The 23,360-nt window shown below is 36.0% G+C and overlaps 1 pseudogene; it reads left to right on the top strand.

Moving 5' to 3' along the window:
* Positions 1 to 13,827: 13,827 nt before the first annotated feature.
* Positions 13,828 to 19,949, top strand: LOC106796441 (uncharacterized; annotated as a pseudogene).
* The last annotated feature ends 3,411 nt before the right edge of the window (positions 19,950 to 23,360 follow it).

Genomic DNA, 23,360 nt, shown 5'->3' with positions numbered 1-23,360 from the left:
GCCCTCATTAAGAGAATTAGTAAAATTGGTAAACCTAACTCTGCTCAGATTGATAATGTTTACTATGTGCAAGGTTAAAACATAATCTTTTAAGCATTAGCCAGTTATATGACAATGGATGTGAAGTTACGTTTGAACCTAATGCTTGTCTGATCAAAGAAACATCTATTGGAAAAAAATCCTATTCTCAAGGATAAGAGAGAGAAATCTATATAGGATTTGCCTACTACCTAGTTGGTCTAGTCTAGCAGCCTTTGAGGGTGATAAATGGTTATTGCACCTAAAGGTATATAGGTCACCTTAACATGAAAACTTTATCCAAGCTTTTTGAACATGAGAAAGATAAAGTGTGTGATGCTTTCTTCAAAGGAAAACAAACCAAATCCAATTTTCAACTAAAGATGCTACTGATCATCAGTTCCTTTCTTGTAGTTATGCTTGTTCTATTTGGAGTTGGCTTGGCTGTATTATTTAGTTTATTCTTGATCTCTCATCTTTCAAATTTGTTCTATCTATTTGTGCAAGTAGTTGGAGTTCTCAAATGAAAGATGTTATATTGTTTGCTTGTCTTCAGGTTTGGTAGGGTAATTGGCACTCTAGAAACTAGCAAAGATTTTATAACACTAAATAGCACATTTAGAGTCCTATTACTATGGGTGTTTCTTTATCAAAGGTTCAATTTCCATTAGTGGATTCTAGGTGCTCAATTTTTTCTCCACAAAAGGCCATCCTAGCTAGAAAAGCGCCTTTTGTATACGAAGGTCTGCTAGAGTTCACTTGGTAACTCTAGTTGCAGGGTTATATTTTGGGACTCTTTTTGTTGTTTTCGTGGATGTTTTGCTAAAAATACGAGTTTGAATTTCTCCTTTCAAGAAGAGCTTATTGATGCTATGGAATTTATTTTGAAATTACCTTTCATGGAGGATGGAAGAACTTATGTCTTGAATGTAACTCCCAGCTAATGGTGTAGGCCTTTTCTTGTTTTTTTATTATACCTTGGAAACTCAAGAATAGATATACATTGTTTCTTTCTTATTAACCACATGAATTACCTCTTCCCATGCTCTTTGTATGTAGGGTTTTTTTTTTTTTGTGGGATTGTACTTCTCAGTTTATTTTTCAGAACTTTCACGTAATAGGACAGACTTACCTAACTATAGGTTTATTTGATATAAATTTCAAATATATATATAAGACAAGTATGTGAGTTTTACAAACAAATTGCTCTTATTTATCTTTTTTTTACATTTTTTATCTTCTAAAACATGTAATATGCCATATACATTAATTTTTATAATTTCACTTTAATTTATTATTTATTATATTAAAAGTAACCCGAGCCATTGGACTAGTACCATCTACTTTGGGCCAAAAGGTGAAGGAATCCATTTTGTTGCGAGGAATGTTAAAGGTGTGACTATAGGTTGATTGTCTATTGCCAAAGGAGGCAATTCCACAAGTTCTGAAGAAGTTGGAGTTGGTTGAAAATATGGTTTAAGAATTGAACAATGGAACATAGGATGTATGCGAGATTGTTCTGGCAGTTTCAATTTGTAAGCAACATTTCCCATTCGATCTTTAACTTGGAATGGCCTATAATAACGTTTAGCTAATTTTGAATATGATGATCCAGTGGCCGATACCTGACGATGAGGTCGAAGTTTCACCATCACCCAATCACCAATGTTAAATTGATGTTCTCTTCGATGAGTGTCTGCAATGTGCTTCATATGAGCCTGGGATTTCAACAACTTACTTCGCAACAAGGCAAACACAACTTCCCTTTGACCCAACATTTCATTGACAACCTCAATCTTTGAGGTACCTACTATATATTGAGGAAAATTAGGTGGCTTCCTGCCGAAGGTAATTTCGAATGGAGACATTCCAGTAGCTGAATGAGAGGACGTGTTGTAGGACCACTCTGCCTATAACAGGAAGCACCCCCATGATGATGGTCTTTTATGGACAAAGGCTCGTAAGTATTGCTCAATAATACGATTAGCAACTTCAGTTTGGCCCTCTGATTGCGAATGATATGCAAAAATCATTTTGAGTTTGGTGCCACTCAAAGAAAATAATTCTTGCCAGAATTTGCTGATAAACAATGGGTCTCGATAAGAAATAATACTTTTGGGCATGCCATAAAGTTTGCCAACTATCTCCATAAAAAAGAGGGCAACTGAGTGTGCAGTATGGTGTGTAGGAAGCATACCAAAATGAAGTCCCTTCGAGAACTTGTCCACCACAACGAGGATGTTTGTGTGACCTCGATAAGTAGGAAGACCCACTATGATATCCATAGATAAATCCTCCCATGGTTGAGCAGGTATGGGCAGAGGACAAAGCAACCCCGAAAGTTTTTGAGTTTCATACTTGGTATGTTGACAATCTAGACAACTATCAATAAACTTGCGAGTATCCTCGCGAATGGTGCTCTAGGTGAAGTTATCTTCTAAACGAGCCAAAGTTTTATGGACTCCCATATGGCCTCCTATCGGGGAATGATGAAATTTGGTTAGTAAGGCCGCAATGAAAGAGACTCCAGGCGGTAACCAAATAAGACCTTTATACATGATGAAATCTTGAGTCAAGAAATAATCAGGATAAGCTACTGGGCTAGCTTGAATTGTATAACGAAGTTTGACGAAGTCACCATTGGAAGACAACTTTTGCTTGAGTTCTGTTAGAAATAAGAAGTTCGTCATAGATAGCAAAAATAGAGAACCAGGCAGGGTGTCAGACGATCGGGATAGAGCATCGGCTACCATATTAGATTTGCATGTTCTGTACTGAATCGAGTAATCATAGCCTAACAAGCACACCAAATACAGATGTTGTTCAGGGTTTGAATCACCAGTGCCATAAGTTCCTTGAGACTGCGGTGGTCTGTTAAGATTACAAAGTGGTGGCCCAACAAGTATTGGCACCACTTTTTGACAGTTGCTGTGATGGCGGCGAGTTCACGGACATAGGTGAAAGAACACATTAATTTAGGACAAAACTGCTTGCTAAAAAAAGCTATGGGGTGACCACCTTGAGATAACACCGCCCCCATTTTAGAACCTGAGGCGTCTGTCTCAACAACAAAAGGATGTTAAAGTTGGGTAAGACCAAAACAAGGTGATTGCTTATGGCATCTCTGAGTGATTGAAAGGCACGGGCAGCTTCAGGTGACCACACGAATTGGTTGCGAGTCAGTAGCTTTGTCATTTGAGCTATTAAGGTGGCATACCCATTGATGAACCTTTGATAAAATCCTGCTAGGCCAAGAAATCCTTGTAGTGCTTGAGTTGTTTGAGGTTGCGGTCATTGTTGAATAGCCTGCACTTTTTCTGGCACCAGTTCAACTCCCTTCTCCGACACTAGATGTCCAAGGTATTCAATCTGATTCTAGGCAAAACAACACTTAGGCAGTTTGAGAGAGAATTAGCCATGCAAGAGGACCTGAAAAACACTTTTGAAATGCACTAGATGATTAGAGAAAGTTTTACTATAAATTAAGATATCATCGAAAAACACAATGATGTATTTACGCAAATAAGGCTGAAAAGGTTGATTCATGGTAGCTTGATAGGAAGACGGTGCGTTGCACAACCCAAATGGCATCACTCGAAACTCGTAGTAGTCTTGCTAATGTTGAATGCGCGATCACCCATGGTGGGTACGAAAAGCAGTCTTGCTAATGTTGGCTTCGTTCATTAGAATCTGGTGATATCCCTGCATAAGGTCCAACTTTGAAAACCATTTGGCACCCCCCAATTCATCAAGCAACTCATCCATAGTAGGAATCGAAAATTGGTCTTTGACTGTGATGGCGTTGAATGCGCGATAGTCTATGCAAAACTGTTAAGAACCATCACGCTTCTTCACTAGTAACACCGAAGAAGGAAAGAGGCTGGTGCTAGGTTGAATGAGGCCATGTTTCAACATAGATGCAACCTGAGATTTGATTTCTTATTTCTGGTAATAGGGGTAGCAGTACGATTGCACATTAACCGAAGATGAGTCACGTAGAAGGGTGATAGTGTGGTTGGTTGGACGAGACGGAGGTAAAGTGGTAAGTGGCTGAAACAGAGAAGAATATTTGTGAGTTAATGTGTTGATGGAGGTCATGTAGTGTGGGGTAGGCAAAGTTTGGTTAGAAGGGGGCTCTAAGCGAATGTGAAAGAAGGCATTGGTTGTCTCCAATTGGATCATGCAGCGAAGTTGTGGCGGAGAAATCAACTCAAGACCAGTCTCTTGGTCACCTTTCAACTCAATCATCTCGCCTAGATAAATTTCATGGTTAATGTATTATAATCAGTGAGAATAGGGCCTAAATATTTTAGCCACTGTACTCCCAGGACCACATCAACACTGCACAAGGAAAGAACATGAAAATCAACAGGGAAGGAATGACCCTGCATCTGCACCACTACATTGTTGTAGAGTTGGTGACATTCGAGTTCATCACCATTTCTGACTGTTACACGCAACGGGGTTGTATTTGTTGTGGAAAAGCCCAAAGCTAGAAACAAACGGTGTTGAAGGAAATTATGAGTGCTACCCCCATCTATTAAGATGCGCACTCCCTTATTGGAAATTAGGCCCATCACTCATAGGGTCTCAGGGGCAATATGGCCAGATAATACGTGCAGGATGATTTGGGCTAGGGGCAGTTCGTCAATTGGTTTGGGTGGATCTGGGTTCAGGACCGTGAGAGAAGGTTCCAGAGAAGCACCATCCTCATCTGCTACCAACAAGAACAAGCTAGAAGCACACTTATGGCCACGTGTGAATTTTTCATCACAATTGAAACATAACCCTTTTTCTCGCCGCAGAGAAAGCTCATCAGGAGAAAGATGTTTGAAGGGGATGGACGGAGACGGTGGTTTAGAGGGTATGGAGAGTAGAGATGCGGAAGAGATGGGTAGGGGTGGTTGAGGGCCTAGTGGACCAGTAGTGGGCAGAGGGGGTTTGTAGTGGCCAGAACGTCGAGCATCAAGGAATTTTTCCTCCTATAAGCAGGCTAGAGAGATTGCCTGAATCAACGATAAAGGTTGCAAGGCTTATACCTCGCAGCGAATCTCCAGGCTGAGTCCAAAGATGGAGCAGCTAAGCAGAAATGGCACCGAAAGTCTGAGAATCCGATTTGCGAGGTATTCAAACTCAGATAAGTACTCATTAACATAAGCACGTTGAGTGAGCTTAAAAAGCAGCCTTATAGGATCCTCATAAGTTGAAGAAGCAAACTGAGTTTCGAGGGCGTGGAGAAAGGCAGACCAGGAAGTCAACTGAGCATTGCAGTGCATCCACTGGAACCAGGCTAAGGCTGGTCCGTCCATGTAAAAAGAGGCAATAGTGAGTCACTCATGGTCTGAGGTGGCATGATATTCAAAGAACTGAGTAATCTTGAATATCCACCCAGTTGGATTGGAGCCGTCGAAACATGGAACCTCGAGCTTCAGACGATGTGAAGATTCCGAAGGCGTAAAAGTAGAAGGGTTGGTGGCAGATGAAGCTAGTGAGTGTTGGCTATGTTGGGTGGTTTCTAACTGGGTCATATGGTGAATGAGGTCGTCAATTTTGGTTGACATGGAAAGATAGGAAGATGTGAGTTTCGCAATGGCATCTTTGATACAATCCATCGTGGACTTGGAGTGAGTGGCTTCAGCCATTGATCAATGAAAGCACCAATGTTAAGCCTTGGAATTCGAGGACCAAGACAACTCTCCAGAAGGTAAGAAAGAAGGGGAAATTTCAGATTTTATTTTTTGGCCTTCCAAAGGAAAGATCATTCCTACATATATAGAGCTAAGTGCTTGGGAACAAGCTCCCGACAACACTAACGAAAAGGATAAAAACAAATAGCAAATATCCTAACAAAATGATAACAATATTATTCTTTTTAACAACCTACTATCTTATTAGCACATTTTGCTCATGCTAGCCATTTTGCACATAGTCCTTCAAGTAAGCTGGTGGTACACTCTTCCTTTTGGGCCTTGTAGCCCTTGCTTCTTGCAGACCCCCAGTATTAGCTGTATCAATCATGGTCATGATATTTAGATCGAATTATGGTTGTGATCAATGTTATCAGACTCAGACCGGTAATCCACCGATAATTTATTATGTGCAAAATGCTTTCATTCATATAAAGGTCTAGAGTTTGAACCCTTGGATGTGCATTTGGTGAGTTATTTTTAAATTTCAATGCTTTTAAATGAATGTTGTGTTGTGGTTTTGATTTCAAAATTCAAAAAGTAACGTGGAGAAGAGAAAGAGGCATGTTGCACGGGTAAGGGTGAAAGCATGAGTCATGGAGTGATGTTTCAGGTATGAGGAAGCATGAAATATGGAGTGACGCGCCCAACAAGTATGGAGAAGTGTAGAACAAATGCAAGAAAGTGTGAAAAACTGGTTTAAACTTAACCTGTGAGTCACCAGTTTTGATAAAAATCGGTTAAGTCTTACCAAGTCGCACCGTGTTGTATGCACAACTGTTTTAACATTTGGCTTAGACTGGTGGGACTATCGAGTCTTGGGCCAATGGGTCGATCTGGTTGGATCAATTTGGGTCTTATAACTATGGTCGTGACCCATTTCAACCTGTAGTTTTGCACTCTAGTAGCAAAATGTTTTGGCCATGAAATTCCTGATCATGGTCATGACTTGCACCAGACTTAAGACAACATCTTTTGTGATTTAGAATGTAAATTAGGCCCAAATCCTTGTCTTTTCTTTAGCCCATAATTTTTAAATAGAGTGCTCTACTTAGGATTATTCATTATGATCTTGGTTAGCTTACAGTTTATAGAGAGAGTGGATGATAGTCTTCTTCAACTCTTTTTGGTTTGTTATGTCTTAATCGATTTATCTTTATATTCTTTTAGTTTCTCTTCTTGATTTGTCTTCTATTGATTCCATGTATGCCAAGCTTTTAACCATCATATTCATAATTCTAAATGCTTATGGAAGAACTAAGAGTTGAACAAAATAGGAGTACTAATAAGGAGGAACTTAGATACATCTCTAATTTTTGGGAGGAAACAAAGGTTATCTTATTGGAGTCAAGTAGTGTAGAAGCAAAGACTTTGCCTTTGATGTTTTGATGATGCCATATGATCATGATGTTTTGATGCCTTATGAAAATGCTTTCTCAAGTTTAATTCAAGACAAAAATCCAAGAATACAAGATACAACATCAAGAAGATCTCTAGTGTTTTAGGAAGGGAATTCCAAATTGAAACAACAAAAGGTTTGGCCAAGAAATTTAAGCAAAAATGTCTTTTTCAAGAGATTTACTCTCTGGTAATCGATTATTAGAGGATGTAATCGATTACCAGGGGCCAAAATGATTTATAACAGCTATTAGAAATTTGAATTCAAATTTTACATTGTGTAATCGATTACACATGGATGGTAATTGATTACCAGCAGTTACTAAACATTTTTTATTCAAATTTTAAAGCCTGCAATCGATTACACAAGTCTTGTAATCGATTACCAGAAGAGATTTTCAGAAAATTATTTCCAAGGGTCACAACTGTTCAAAAGGTTTTTACATGGACATCAAAAGGTCTATTTATATGTGACTTAGAATACGAATTTGCTTAGAGTTTTTCAGAACAAAAAGTCTTATTCTCTCAAAAAGAACAATCATCTTATCCTCTTAAGAATTCCTTGGCCAATACACTTGCAATTCAATAAGGAATTATTTGAGTGCTCAATTGTTCAATCTATCTTTTTCAAGAGAGATTTGTTCTTCTCTTCATTCTATTTCTCAAAAGGGATTAAGAGACCGAGGGTCTCTTGTTGTAAAGAAATCTGAACACAAAGGAAGGGTTGTCCTTGTGTGGTTCAGAACTTGTAAAAGGATTTTGCAAGATAGTAGAACTCTCAAGCGGGTTGCTTGGGGACTGGACATAGGCACAAGGGTGTGGCCGAACCAGTATAAATCTGAGTTTGCACTTTCTTTTCCCTTAAACTCCTTTATTGTTTATTGCTTATTGTTTCTTTTCAGTAACATTAATTTGAATTATTATTTAGGAGTTCATTTTTAAAAGGAATCTTGGGTTTTTGGGATAAAATCAAAATAGAATTTTTTTTATTAAGAAAAGATTGTGATATCTTAATTCAACCCCCCCTTCTTAAGATATCTGAGGTCACTTGTCCAACAAGTGGTATCAAAGCTTCATTCTTGTATAAAGTTTAGAGGCTTCAAGAATAACGGCCTCAGCAAACTTCTTATTCCCAGAAGGAAATTCAATAAATAGGCCTCCTATTTTTAATGGAGAGGGTTACCAGTACTGGAAAACCCGAATGCAAATTTTCATTGAGGCAATAGACTTAAACATTTGGGAAGCCATAGAAATTGGACCTTATATACCCACCATGGTGGCTGGAAATACAACAATAGAGAAACCTAGAGAAGAGTGGTCTGAAGATGAAAGAAGATTAGTGCAGTACAATTTAAAGGCTAAAAACATTATTACTTCTTCCCTAGGAATGGATGAATATTTTAGGGTTTCAAATTGTAAGAGTGCTAAGGATATGTGGAACACTTTACAAGTTACAAATGAGGGAACAACTGATGTCAAACGATCTAGGATAAATACTTTAACTCATGAGTATAAATTATTTAGGATGAAGACAAATGAAAGTATACAAGACATGCAGAAAAGATTCACACATATAGTTAATCATCTTGCATCATTAGGAAGAATTTTTCCAAACGAAGATCTCATAAATAAAGTGTTAAGATGTCTAAGTAGAGAGTGACAACCAAAAGTGACAGCCATCATAGAATCTAGAGATTTGTCTATTATGTCTCTTGCTACACTATTTGGAAAATTACAGGAACATGAGATAGAGTTGCATAGACTAAATCAACATGAAGAAAATGATAAGAAGAAGAAGGGAATTGCTCTTAAAGCCTTATCTTCAATCCAAGAGGAAAGTGACATAGAAGATTCAATTGACTTAGATGAAGATGAAGATCTTAGTCTCTTTGTCAAAAGATTCAACAAATTTATTAGAATGAGAGGAAGCCAAAGAAGACAAAACTTCAAACCTAAAAGAAGGACTTAAAAGTCATCTCAAATCCCAAAATGCTTTGAGTGCAATCAACCCGGACATATGAGGACTGATTGTGCAATCTTTAAGAGAAAGATAGAGAAGTCTGAAAAGAAGACTATTGGAGATAAGAAGGCAAAGAAGGCCTATATCACATGGGATGATAACAACTTAGAATCGTTTGATGATACTGAAAAAGAAATGGTTAATCTATGTCTAATGGGCAAAGATTATGAAAGCGACAAAGAGGTATCTTTGAAAAAGAAATGGTACATAGATAGCGGTTGTTCAAAGCATATGACGGGAGATTCATCAAAGTTCACACTTATCTCTCCCAAGAAAAGTGGGCATGTTACTTATGGTGATAACAACAAAGGTATAATTCTTGGAGTTGGAAAATTAGGATATTCTAGATGATATTGCAGAATCTTTAGAACAAATGCATATTTATGGAGAAGATTCTAAAGGAGAAGGGAAAGGAAGCAATGAAGATTTATGTAATCCTACCCCGCAAGGGCATTGGATAGAAGACTCCAAGTAGATTGGGCTAGAGATCCAAGGGAAGGCCCTAGGGTTCTCATGAGCCTTAGGGTAGATTTCGAGCCCATGGGCTAAGTATGAGCCCGCTTATCTTTGTAAATATTAGAATAGGTTTTTCCTTCGTTTGGGCCTTGTATTTTGGCCATTCTAGTAGTATAGGGTTTTAGCCTTGTATTTCGGGGCATTTTGAGTAGTCTTTGTAGTAGGGACTTTTTTTGTATTTTCATGTTTTTTGGCATATGGGTGAGCTTAGCTATTATAGGGGGATGTGTAGCTAAGCTCTAGCTTCTCATCTCAAGGAGGTGAACATAGCTATTAGAGAGGTGTGTGTAGCTAAGCTTTAGCTTTTTTAGGAATCTTCTTAAGGAAGCTTCTCAAGGAGGTGAGCTTAGTTATGAGAGGGGTATGTGTAGCTATGCTCTAGCTTCTCAAGGAAGTTTTCTCAAAGAAGCTTCTCAAGGAAGTTTTCTCAAGAAAGCTTCTCAAGGAAGCTACCTAGTCTATAAATAGAAGCATGTGTAACACTTATTGTAACTTTGATGAATGAAAGTCTTATGAGACACACTTCAAAGTTCCACTTCTCTCCCTCTTTTATTCCTTCAATTTCTTGCTCCCCCCTTCTCTCTTTCTTTTCCTCCATTAAAGCATCCTTTTCAAGCTTCTTATCCAAGGCAATTCTTGGTGGTGAAGCTCCTTCTTCCTTGGCTTATTCCCTAGTGGATGGTGCCTCCCCTCTCCTCTTCTCCTTTGCCTTTCGCTACATCTCTATGGTGTAAAATCACCATTGAAGGACCTCATTGAAGCTCAAAGATCCAGCCTCCATAGAAGCTCCACAAGCAAGCTTCCATCAAAGATCCTCCAGATGAAGCCAAATCAAATGATGAACTTCCAAGAGAATGGAAAACTTCAAGAGATCATCCCCTTGACAACATTATTGGTGATATCTCAAAAGGGGTAACAACTAGTCATTCTCTTAAAGATTTATGCAATAATATGGCTTTTGTGTCTATGGTTGAACCTGAAAATATAAATGAAGCCATAATAGATGATCATTGGATAGTTGCTATGCAAGAAGAACTAAATCAGTTTGAAAGAAACAATGTGTGGGAATTTGTAGAGAAACCTAAAAACTACCTCATCATAGGAACAAAATGGGTATTTAGGAATAAGTTAGATGAACATGGCATAATCATTAGGAATAAGGCTAGATTAGTTGCAAAAGGATACAATCAAGAAGAAGGTATAGATTATGAAGAAACATATGCTCCAGTTGCAAGATTAGAAGCCATTAGAATGCTTTTAGCCTATGCATCTATAATGAATTTTAAGCTTTATCAAATGGATGTTAAAAGTGCTTTTCTAAATGGCTTAATTCAAGAAGAAGTATATGTTGAACAACCTCCAGGTTTTGAAATATCAGATAAGCCAAATCATGTTTATAGATTGAAAAAGGCTTTATATGGTTTGAAACAAGCCCCTAGGGCATGGTATGAACGTCTAAGCAAATTTCTTTTAGAGAAAGATTTTTCTAGAGGAAAAGTGGATACCACACTGTTCATAAAGAGAAAACATGATGATATTCTGTTAGTTCAAATATATGTTGATGATATAATCTTTGGATCCACTAAGGATTCACTGTGCAAGGAGTTCTCTCTTGATATGCAAAGCGAATTTGAGATGTCAATGATGGGAGAACTAAATTACTTCCTGGGGTTACAAATCAAGCAAGCTAAATAAGGTATATTTGTCAACCAAGCAAAATACTGCAAAGAATTGATCAAAAGATTTGATATGGAAAATGCATGGCACATGGCTACACCTATGAGTAGTGGCTGTTATTTAGATAAAGATGAATCCGGTCAGTCTATAGACATGAAACAATATCGAGGTATGATTGGATCTCTTCTCTATTTATCTGTTAGTATACCAGATATCATGTTTAGTGTATGCATGTGTGCTAGGTTCCAATCCAACCCCAAACAATCACATTTGAGTGCAGTAAAAAGGATCATAAGATACCTAGTAGGAACAATCAATTTAGGATTATGGTATCCTAACAACTCAACTTGTAACTTAATAGGATACTCTGATTCTGACTTTGCCGAATCCAAAACTGATAGAAAAGAGCACAAGTGGGACATGTCAATTTATTGGATCTGCTCTTGTATCATGGCATAGTAAGAAACAAAATAGTGTTGCTTTATCTACTGCTGAAGCGAAATATATTTCTGCTGGCAGTTGTTGTGCCCAAATTTTATGGATGAAGCAACAACTATCTGACTATGGAATCCTTCTTGATCATATACCAATTAGGTGTGACAATACCAGTGCAATCAATCTATCCAAAAATCCAGTTCAACATTCTAGAACCAAACATATAGAAATTAGGCATCATTTCATAAGAGATCATGTTTTGAAGGGAGATTGTGTGTTAGAGTTTGTTGATACAAAGAATCAGCTTGCTGATATTTTCACAAAACCTCTCCCCAAAGAAACATTATTTGCCATTAGAAGAGAATTAGGTCTCTTAGATATTAGTGATTTGGATAACTAATGATTAATTGGTTGATTGAAATATTAATATTTCATGATTGATTGATTTTTTGATTCTATGATGTTGATTATGTTTGATTGGTGTGTGTTAATTGTGTGATTAATACTTGTTTGGTTGAAATAAAATAAGTATTAGTATTGATAATTTATATAGATAGATGTTTTTAGCATAGAAATAGATATTCTTTGATGAAACAACCTAGATATTGTTCTAGTAATCGATTACCATCACGTGTAATCGATTACACAAGAACATATAGCCTGTAATTGATTACAGTAGCCTGTAATCGATTACCAGAAGGCTAAATGCTCATGTAATCAATTACTAAACCTTGTAATCGATTACATAACGTCATCTTCTATAAATACTCACGTAAACCAGTCACGCTGCGCAGCCAAACTCCTCTCGACGTGTCTCTTCTTCCCTAATCTTCAAACCTTCATATCTGCCTCAATTCTTAACCAAATCACGTCCCACAAAGCCCAATCTTCATCATTTTCACTGCTCTTTCAATTCCACCGATTGAAATTCATTAAAACTTCATCAAATGGCAGAATCATTGAAGAAGCGAAAGGGAACATCCTCTACCACCGTTGCTGCTGGCCATTGCCGCCATGGACCATCTGAAGCACCCACAACACCAATTTATCCTTCCTTATCATCTTCACGATCATCTACTTTATCTTCTTCAGATGATCAATGTCTATGGTACAACTCTCAATTTTCTTCTAGGATCATCTTAGACCCTAAGTACCTAGACACAAATTTCTTTAATGATGAGACATTTGACTGTTATCAAGTGTTTCAAAACTCTGGATTGGTTGATTTTATGTCCTTAAAATTGCCTTACTATCCTGAACTTGTTAAAGTTTTTTATAGCAATTTAAAAATTCAGGATGGTATTATTTCTTCTGAGGTGCATGGTATTTCTATGATCATTGATCAATCTCTATTCTTTTCATTGACTAAGTTACCAAGTCAAGGTGCACCTTTTGAGGGCACCATTGTTGATGACTGGAAATTCGACTATTCTAGTCATGATGCTCGCCATATGGTTTGTAATGACCAGGCTGAAATGACCGGTAGATTGCTAGCCGGATCATTAACCTTTGATTATCGCATCATGCACTATATTATCGTTAGAATTTTGCTTCCCCATTCTTCTAATTTGGTTCAAGCCTCTGAGGAGGACTTGATTTTGATGTGGGCTTTCCTTACCAGTCGTCAGATCGACTCAGCTCACTTGGTTAGGTACCGAATGCATAAGGCATTACGGTCCAATGTACCTCTTCCATATCCTCAATTGGTCACCCTTTTTCTCTGTCATTTTCAAATTCCTCTTGATGATGGACCTTTTGTTCAAGTCAAGCGATCCTTTGCTATAGGTGTTGGTGCAGTCACTTCATTTGGTTATCGTAAGGATCATAATGGTCAATGGCTGTAGAAGGATGTGCTACCTCCGCAAGACGAGCGTACTCCCTCTCCTCCTCCTCAGCGAGATGATTCCTCAGCCCTTATGACTGAAGTTCTTTCAGAGTTACGGGGCCTCTACACCTATGTTGGTGAACGATTCGATTCCTTGGATAGTCGCTTTGAAGGCATGGATACCCGCATCACCCAACTTGAAGAGGATGTGACTTATCTTCGTCGGTGCCAAATGTGTGGGACATCTCAACATGGCATATACCCAAAAGGTGATTTCTCGCCATAGGGGTGACAAATGTGTGGAAGAGGTGTTGGATGGTTCAGTGAGAATTTTGGATATGTGTGGCCTCACAAAAGACACTATTTTACAAATTAAGGAAAATGTTCAAGCCCTACACTCTGGTCTTCGAAGAAGCAAAGGACACTTAAGCGTTGAAACAAGTGTGGCTAAGTACAAATTGTCACCAAGAAGATGAAGAAGAATGCCATTAAGTTGATCACATCTTTGAAGCAAATGGATGCTAAATTTGGGGTGTCCACACTTTTGGATCTTGATCACCACTTTGCTGTTGTGATTAGAGTACTTAGGGAAGTCATTCTAATCAATTTGTCAGTCTTCCAATTTATTTTGTCATTCTTGACCATGGCTTCATCAAATTCAAAGTCAACCAAATGGTTGCTGGTGGCAAAATTGACGCAGAAGGGGGTAAAACCATGTGAAGGCACTAATGTTGAGACACTACTAGAATTTATACATTTAGCATCGCACAGTTAACATTGGTTATTGAAAAAATCGATGTTATTAACATGATATCGTTAACATCGATTTTTTATAAAACCGATGTTAATCAGGTTAACATAAGTTTTCTTTAAAAAACCAATGTTGATATACAAACCGATGTTGGAGCATCCTCCGTTGGAGTCCAACATCAACGCAAGGTACGTGTTTTACTTCTTTTCTCATTTTTGTGAGATTTTGCAAACCCTTTTCACCTAAGTGCTTTGTCTCATCTCTGTCGTTCACGGGTGGCACCATGATAGGGACTATTGTTCGTGTTCCACAAACCCTTTTCACCTGAGTGCTCGTGGCCAGTCTCGCTCCCACTCACGGCTAGCCTTGCTCTAGGTGGCCACTCTCGAAAGGTTAGTGTTCGTTTTCAATCTAGATGCATGTTATGTTCATTGTGGTCCTATCTTTTGCTTGCTTAGTTGTAGAATGGATGGCTTAAATGTCTTTGAAATTGTTTTTGTAAGCATGTAGGTGTGACAAGCTGTTTTCAAGAATTCATTAAGTAGAACATGACACTGGTTTTTCTATTACTCGCACTGTCCACTGCTCTTCCTCTGGCTTTTATTTTTGTTCTCTGCATTTTATTAGCTATGATTGATCTGTTGTAAGTTGTAACCAATAGTTTACATCTTTCTTCTTCATTAGAAAAGAGAAAGAAAAGAAAGATGTATTTTTTTGCTCATTTGGTTCTTATATGTGTAATGAACACACTATCTGTTTGAACATGTTCTTTTTTTTTAATGAATATTGATGTGTAAATATGCAGTTCCTCAAGTGAAATGGTTATATAAAATTCTGAGTTTTTGACACTTCCCTTAATGATTTTACTATAAATTGCTGCATGCATGACATTAAATGGTAGCAACCTATTTTTCTTAAGAGCTATGCTCAAAGGTACTTCGCGAAGGGTAATATTCACACGGGCATTGGTATTGTAAACTAGTATGATTTGCTGAGTTCTTCATTGCAACTTTCTTTGTGTGTATATACTATCACTGTGTTACTTTTTTTCCTTTAGGTCATAACTTACGCTCCTTTGAATGTACTGTTCTCACTGGTGCTTCCACTTTCATAATTGAAATCCTGGATAAATGGACTATAGGAGTCTTATGTAAAACCCCAACATCTAGGATTGGTATTGAAAGATAATGTGATTTGTTGAGTTCTTGATTGCTACTTGCTTTGTTTTTATACTGTTACTTTGTGCTGCTTTTCTTTTCTTATTTTTCCCTTTTCCCCGTCATAACTTACCCTTCTTCAAATATTACTGTTAAATCCTATCTTTCCTCCTCCATAATTGAAATCCTAATCGAGTGAGTTTCTCCCATGCACTTCATGCTAAATAATATTCGTGAAGCTTTAGTTTTTAACCGTGTTGAATGGTGTTGTGTGACCCATATAGGATACGTCACCTAGTAGGATGAAGCTTTTTGTTGTTGTTGTTGTATGATCAAATACTATATATCATTACAAGGTCCCAATTAGTAGGTTTTAGGAACTGGGGTATGTTATACGTGAATAAATATGTTCTATTGTAAGTAAAAAAATTCTTCATGTGCATGTGGGAGACTAATAATTATTAGGTACGTTGGCAGTGTAAATTTGAATTTGAAGGTATGAAGAAAATAAAGAATTAATTATTCAAACACATGTAGGGGCAGGATTTCTCATATCCACCTTTTTTGGTTCTTAGGTTTCGACAATTGTATGGGTCCAAAAGAAGAAGGAATTGATTACTATTTAACTCCTTTAATACATGACAGATAGACCAGTGGTCCACATCAATCCTGCGACTGGCAAGGCCGACAGTCCCTAAAAGAAGAAATTATGAACATATTTGGGGATTGTCGCCCGTGATAAGGTCGCCGTGACATACGAGACCTGGAAGGAAGTCCCTGTTGCTCAGAAGGATTTGATATGGGAGGATATTCAAGTATGTTAGTTTTCTTCTTTGATTTTCTTTAGTAGACAAAATTTATAATTTACTAAAAATAAAACCTAATTTATTGTTTGTCAGGCGAAATTTGAAATCCCTGAAGCTTCTGGCAGTAGGACAAAGAAGAAAGTTCTTCTGACGGTGGGCGAGCATTCGAGGCAGTTTTAATATGATTTGACCAGGAAATGGACACTTGCAGCCGACAAGGATGGTATGGACGACACTGTCTGTGAAAAATACGGCATTAGCAAGGAGAAATGGGTCCAGTTTTGTTAGACCCGCCGAGATCCCTCGTGGGAGGTATGTACTTTCTAATTTGAATTTTTTCCACTAAAAATTCAGTTCTTATAATAGATTGTAGAAATCATTTTCATTAATGTTTAAATTTTACAGGATGTGCGGAAAAAAACACAGGCCATCCAGAAGCAAAACACCGCCCCCCACATGTTGTCTTGTGGGGGTTATGATTATTTAGAACAGAAGCTGATGGATGAGAAGACAAAGAAAAAACTAGAGGAAGTTGCTCAGTCTGGAAGCACTGAGGGCGTCATTAACCCTCCATCTCCCATCAGACGACACGTGAAGTGGAAGATGACTCGCACCAAGAAAACTGGGCAACTGACGTCTGTGGCCGCAAAGGAAATCGCTAAGAAGATTGTAAGTCAAATGTAAATTAAGAATTGTAATTATGTTTGTTTATTCTGTGAATGCCTTGGACAAATATATGTGTTTTGTACAGGATTCTTTAGAGGAGCAGGCGTCACAGGGCTCATTTGTTCCCCATGGATGTCAGGATGTCCTAACTGCTACCATTGGGCGACTAGAACACCCTAGTCGTGTGCGTGCTGCTGGAGCTGGTGTCACCATCAAGCAATACTTCGGCTCGGCTCCATGAAGCTCCCGCAGTTCCTCCTCCATCCTTCCCGAAGAACTCGTGTAGCTCACTCAACAAATCAGGGACCAGCTGGAGGAGTTGATCATAGAAAAAGTGACTTGGCAACTGATGGCATCCTTTAGCCAGATGCAGTCCTAACTTCAGTCACAGATACAATCACAGGGACTTGCACTGCCTCTGGAGCCTGAGGTTGGTCCTTCAGCTACTCGTGTTAGCACAAAGGGGAGTTGTGTTGATCCCTCACCGATCGATCCAGAGACAGGTGACTCAGACAAATGCGGGTTGTACATCGAAGAAAATCATTCCCGCTTGGTTGCCCTAGGAAGAGTTTATGAGGGATCCACAGCTGTTCACAACATCCCTTTGTTGCATGGCCAGGTGAAGGTTGGTGTTGATGAGGTTAAAGATGCAGAGGCTCCTATTCCTGTACCCACTGATGAGGTTCAACTAGTGGGGCAGACACTAAACACCTTCATTGCTTGGCCAACACATCTCGTGAAGCGTGTATTAGAACATGTATTTTACTCTAATTATATGCTTCTTTTTTTCAATTGATTTGTTCACTGTAATTAAATTATGTTATTTCACCATGTTTGATAAACAGGTAGTTGTGTCTCCAGCAAAGCCTCCAAATAGGCCGGATCCTGAGGTCGATGATCCCCTGTATCTGATGACATTGACCATCCCACAGCTTTTCTTGAAGCATCTGTAGGTTATGTGGGATGCTACTGTGTTCGGGGTGTTTAATCCAGACTTCCCATTGTACATCAAGCACGAAGATCTCTCTGAAATTGCACACGATGGTCAATGTCTTAGCATATCTGTTATACAGTTGTGGATTCTGTAAGTCAATTTAGATTATTGTTAATTACCTAAGTTTTTGTTTTAAATTCATACATAATTAACTTTGTCTTAACAACAACAGGCATCTGACTGAGACAAGTATGCGAGTGGGGAATTCCGATGTGTATGGATTCCTCGAGCCACAGTCCATTCAGAGATTTGGGCAATTGCAGTTTGAATCGAAAAGTTACATCAAGAGTTAGATGCAGACTTCAAAACGCAATGTCTACCTTGGAGCCTACCTGAATGGATAAGTCAAACAAAATAACTAAATTTAAATAATGTATAATACTACAATAACCCATATTCGTCTCCACTGTAGCGGGCACTGGCAAATGGTCGTCATTCTGCCTAAGGAAAACCTTGTTGTCTGGTTTTGTTCCTTGCATAACAGGCCAGACAACTACCTTAAGGGAATAATTGATAGGTCAATATTGTTTTCAATACATTTGCATTAGCATAACTGGACAACATCAATATTTTAATGTTCCTCGTATTCAACAGTGCTTTGAAAGGACTTGATGATACTCCACAACCTAAATCCAAGGCTGGTGCTAGGTGGATTGTTGTTAAGGTACGCAATTTAAATAAAACTTCTACTTATATATACTGCTTATGTGTGTGTACACTAATTGTAGTTAACGTTTAATTAATATCCAATTTTCATTATGTATTTAGTGTAATAGACAAAAAGGAAGCACTGAGTGCGGCTATTACGTCATGCACTGGATGTCCACGATAATCTTAGGAACTTTCAGGAATAATTGGGAAACAATAATTATTTATTTCAAACAAAGTTTATTTTCTTGTCATTGGTATTACATTATTAACCTATGTTTTATTTGATCATGCAGTATTTTAACGACGTTAAACCATTGGAAGCAGAGAGATTGAAGGCACTTCGCATCCAGTAGGCACAATTTTATCTCAAAGTTAGAAATCAAAGTTAGGATGCTAGGGAACTTAGGATGTTAGGGAACCATTTCATTTTAGGTTACTTAATTAATTTACTACCTTGTTTTACATTTTTGTCAATTGCTATGTCATTTGAACATTGAATATTCTTTATTGATAGTTATTAATAAATCAGTTATTCATAGTTATCAATTGATAGTTTACTATAGCTTGTATTTAAAAAAAAAACTAAAAACAACGTCGTTTTTTTTTACAAAAACCGATATTAATATACACAAACAATATCGGTTTCTGAAAAAAACCGATGTTAACATACAACTTAACATCGGTTCCTCAAAAAACCGATGTTGTTTGTGTATATTAACATCGGTTTTTGTAAAAAACTGATGTTAATATCCAAAACGTTAACATCGATTTTTTTTATAAAAATCGATGTTAACTTATAGATTAACATTAGCTTTTGTTTAAAAACCGATGTTAACCTATAAAAATTTAACATCGGTTTTGTATAAAAATCGATGTTAACGTTTCTAACTTAACATCGAGTTTTATAGAAAACCGATGTTAATATATGAGTTAACATTGGTTTTTACACAAAACCGATGTTAATCTATAAGTTAACATCGGTTTTGTATAAAAACTGATGTCAACTGTCAACATTCATACATTTGTTTTGTGTAATTCTTATTATATAACATCGATTATTTAGATAACTGATGTTGTAAATTTTACAAAACCAATGTTAACGATAATACTTTCAACATCGGTTATATATCAATGTAGAAAGTCATAAATAACCGATGTAAACAGTTTATTTTCTAATAATGAGATACATTGTGTGAAAGCAAGCACCCTACTAAATGAAGGCACAAATGATGACAAGTTTCAGGTGGCACATGAAAGATTGGAGGCTTTGGAGAATGCCATTGAAAGTGTTGAGAATGGTTTGGAGAGTGTGTTTAGGCTTTTGATTAAGACTAGAGCTTCCTTCTGAACATAATATCTTAGTAAAGTATTTTCAATAGCAATTTTTCTCCAAATCTTGCAAATTGCAATGCATCCAAATTTTAGGGACCTGAAAATATTTACTAACGATTTGTAGTACAATTCAAGAGTAATAAATACATTGAAATGTAAAGAAAATGTTCATTTCCTTTATTGCTTTTTACTTAATGTATGTTTAGCATTACCTAAAAATTCGCTTAGGATTAAATACTTTATAAGTGGTGGTTATATTTAATGTTATTATTTATAATTTATTGTTTTGTAAATGGTGTTGATAATAAATTAAGAATATAAAAAAATTTAATATTAAATAAGTATAAAAATTAGTCAATATTTCTTATAAATGGGATCAAAAGAAAAGCACCAATTTATTTTTTCTACGTAGAACTAGAGGTAGTATTATTTTAAATTTAAGGAGGTTTTTAATCAAAAAAAAGCTCATATATTTTAAACCCTCTATTTTGGGTAGTGTGAGTATAAGTTAAAACAAAATTAGTGTTTCTTTGTTCCTTATTTAAGTCTCTCTTTGGGGAGAGTTTCAGTTAACCAAGGCTTGTATATGTCTATTCCAATCGTCGTCAGTCAGCTCCCTTGGCATCGTTTGAAACTTTTTCATTCAGTGATGTCATCCTCAATGTCACATTTGGCAGGCTCAACTACTCATTGAACCATTAAAACTGGCTACCATCAAATCCCAAATTATTTCCCTCATCTTGAATCTCCCGTCTAAGCTCACTGTTCCAAATTGCCTTGTCGGGATAAAATGACATATATAGTTGAGGTTGAACGAAAAGAAGAAAAGAACAGAGTAATAAAAAATTATGGGGCAAATTACCCAATTTGGGGCACTTTTATAAACTATTTCCCCATATGAGATCGTTTGCAAAGATTTTCCGCTATGGGTCTCTTTTATACATTAATTGCATGCATGCACCAAGCAAACCGCCAGTGGAACTGGCGAGTTTGCTGTTTGCGAAGGAGTCGCCAGTGGTAATGGCGATATCGCCATGCAGGGGGAATCGCCAGTCAAACTGGCGAGTTCCAACAGGTACGTGCAGCAGGCTCAGCAGGGCTAGGTGCAGGTTCAGCAGGAGGCCATGCAGGAGGGTGCAGGTTCAGCGTCAGGCCATGCAGGAGGGAATCGCTATCCCTATTGGAGGTTTGCTTTGGGTGAGGGAATCACCAGCCTAGCTGGGTGCAGGTTCAGTAGGAGGTCATGCAGGAGGGTGCAGGTTCAGCGTCAGGCCATGCAGGAGGGAATCGCCATCCCTATTGGCAGTTTGCTTTGGGTGAGGGAATCGCTAGCCTGGCTGGCGGTTTGTGGGCAGAGTGGACTCGCCAATTGCACTGGCGAGTTGCTTTAATTCAAAATTCTGGCGTTATAAAAGAAGAAGCTCCATGACTCCACAACTGCGTTCCTTGCATTGCTTTCTTCTTCTTCATATGTTCCTCCACTACATTGTGTTCTTCTTTTTTTGTTCCTATTAGGTGCTTTTTCTTTTTGGTAAGTATTTTTTAATGGTGACTTTAAATATTTGTTGTGCTATGTATGTGTGTGTGTGTGTGTGTGTGTGTTAACTTAATTTTAGTTGATATATGAAAATTATTTACGTTAGGTTTGTTTATGCTCTCTGTAGGACAATGCTTCCTTCCTCTTCCTATTACATGGTTTCTCTCCTCTTCCTATTACGTGGTTTCTCTATTTTTGGTAAGTGTTTTTTAACTTGATAACTTTAGTTGATATATTAATATTATTTTATTTAGGTTTTTTAAATTGTATGTTATTAGTTGTGTTATATATATATATATGCTAGGTTAGTTTTAGTTAATTTGATAATATTATTTTCTATATATATATATATATATATATATATATATATGCTAGGTTAGTTTTAGTTAATTTGATAATATTATTTTCTTTAAATTTTGTAAATTAGTATGATATTAATTGTTTTATATATATGCTACGGTTTGTTGATGTTAGGTGGTACTTTTAAATTTTAAGTAGTACGTTGAAATATTAATATTATTTGTGTTATATGTATATGTTAAAATTTTAGTTGGTATTTATTATTTGTACGTTAGTTTTAGTTGATTTATTAATATGATTTTGTTAAGATTTTTTAAATTTGTATGTTATTATTTGTGATATATATATATATATATATATATATATATATATATATATATATATATGTTTACGTTAATTTTAGTTGTTATATTATTATTATTTGGTTTAGATTTATTAGGTTTGTATGATATTATTTGTATTATATATATGGTATTTTAGGTTTAGTTAGAATGTGAATATTATTCAGTTTACTTATTTATAGTTTTTATTGAAATATATGATACTTCATTAATTTTATATATATACATTGTTTAAATTTTTTATTCCATAGTAATTTTTTGCTTTATTTTAATTTTTTTGGGTATAATATATGTTATTTAATTTAAATTTTATTGATTGGAAAAACAATTTGATCATTTACTTAAATTTATGTAGGTATTTTAATATTTGATTTTGTTATTTGTAGAGTATTTTAGTTGGTAAATTAAGTTTTGTTGTGTTAAATTTATGTATGTGTTTTATTTTTTTATTTTGTTATGTACGTATCTTAATTTGGTCATTTATTTAAATTTATGTTGATATTTTAATTTTTAATTTTGTTATTTGTAGAGTATTTTAGTTAGTATTTTAAGTTTTGTTGTGTTAAATTTATGTATGTGTTTTAATTTTTAATTTTGTTATGTATTTTAATTTGGTCATTTATTTAAATTTATGTAGGTATTTAATTTTTAATTTTATTATTTGTAGAGTATTTTAGTTAGTATTTTAAGTTTTGTTGTGTTAAATTTATGTACATGTTTTAATTTTTAATTTTGTTATGTATTTTAATTTGGTCATTTATTTAAATTTATGTAGGTATTTAATTTTTAATTTTGTTATTTGTAGAGTATTTTAGTTAATACTTTAAGTTTTGTTGTGTTAAATTTATGTGCGTGTTTTAATTTTTAATTTTGTTATGTATTTTAATTTGGTCATTTATTTAAATTTATGTAGGTATTTAATTTTTAATTTTGTTATTTGTAGAGTATTTTAGTTAGTATTTTAAGTTTTATTGTGTTAAATTTATGTACGTGTTTTAATTTTTAATTTTGTTATGTATTTTAATTTGGTCATTTATTTAAATTTATGTATGTATTTAATTTTTAATTTTGTTATTTGTAGAGTATTTTAATTAGTATTTTAATTTTTGTTGTGTTAAATTTATGTATGTGTTTTAATTTTTAATTTTGTTATGTATTTTAATTTGATCATTTATTTAAATTTATGTTGGAATTTAATTTTTAATTTTGTTATTTGTAGAGTATTTTAGTTAGTATTTTAAGTTTTGTT

Source organism: Glycine max, chromosome 16, assembly GCF_000004515.6.
Source record: "Glycine max cultivar Williams 82 chromosome 16, Glycine_max_v4.0, whole genome shotgun sequence".
Classification (NCBI taxonomy): Eukaryota; Viridiplantae; Streptophyta; class Magnoliopsida; order Fabales; family Fabaceae; genus Glycine; species Glycine max.
Note: the sequence above shows the minus strand (reverse complement) of the source record. Positions and strands in the feature narration are given on the sequence as shown.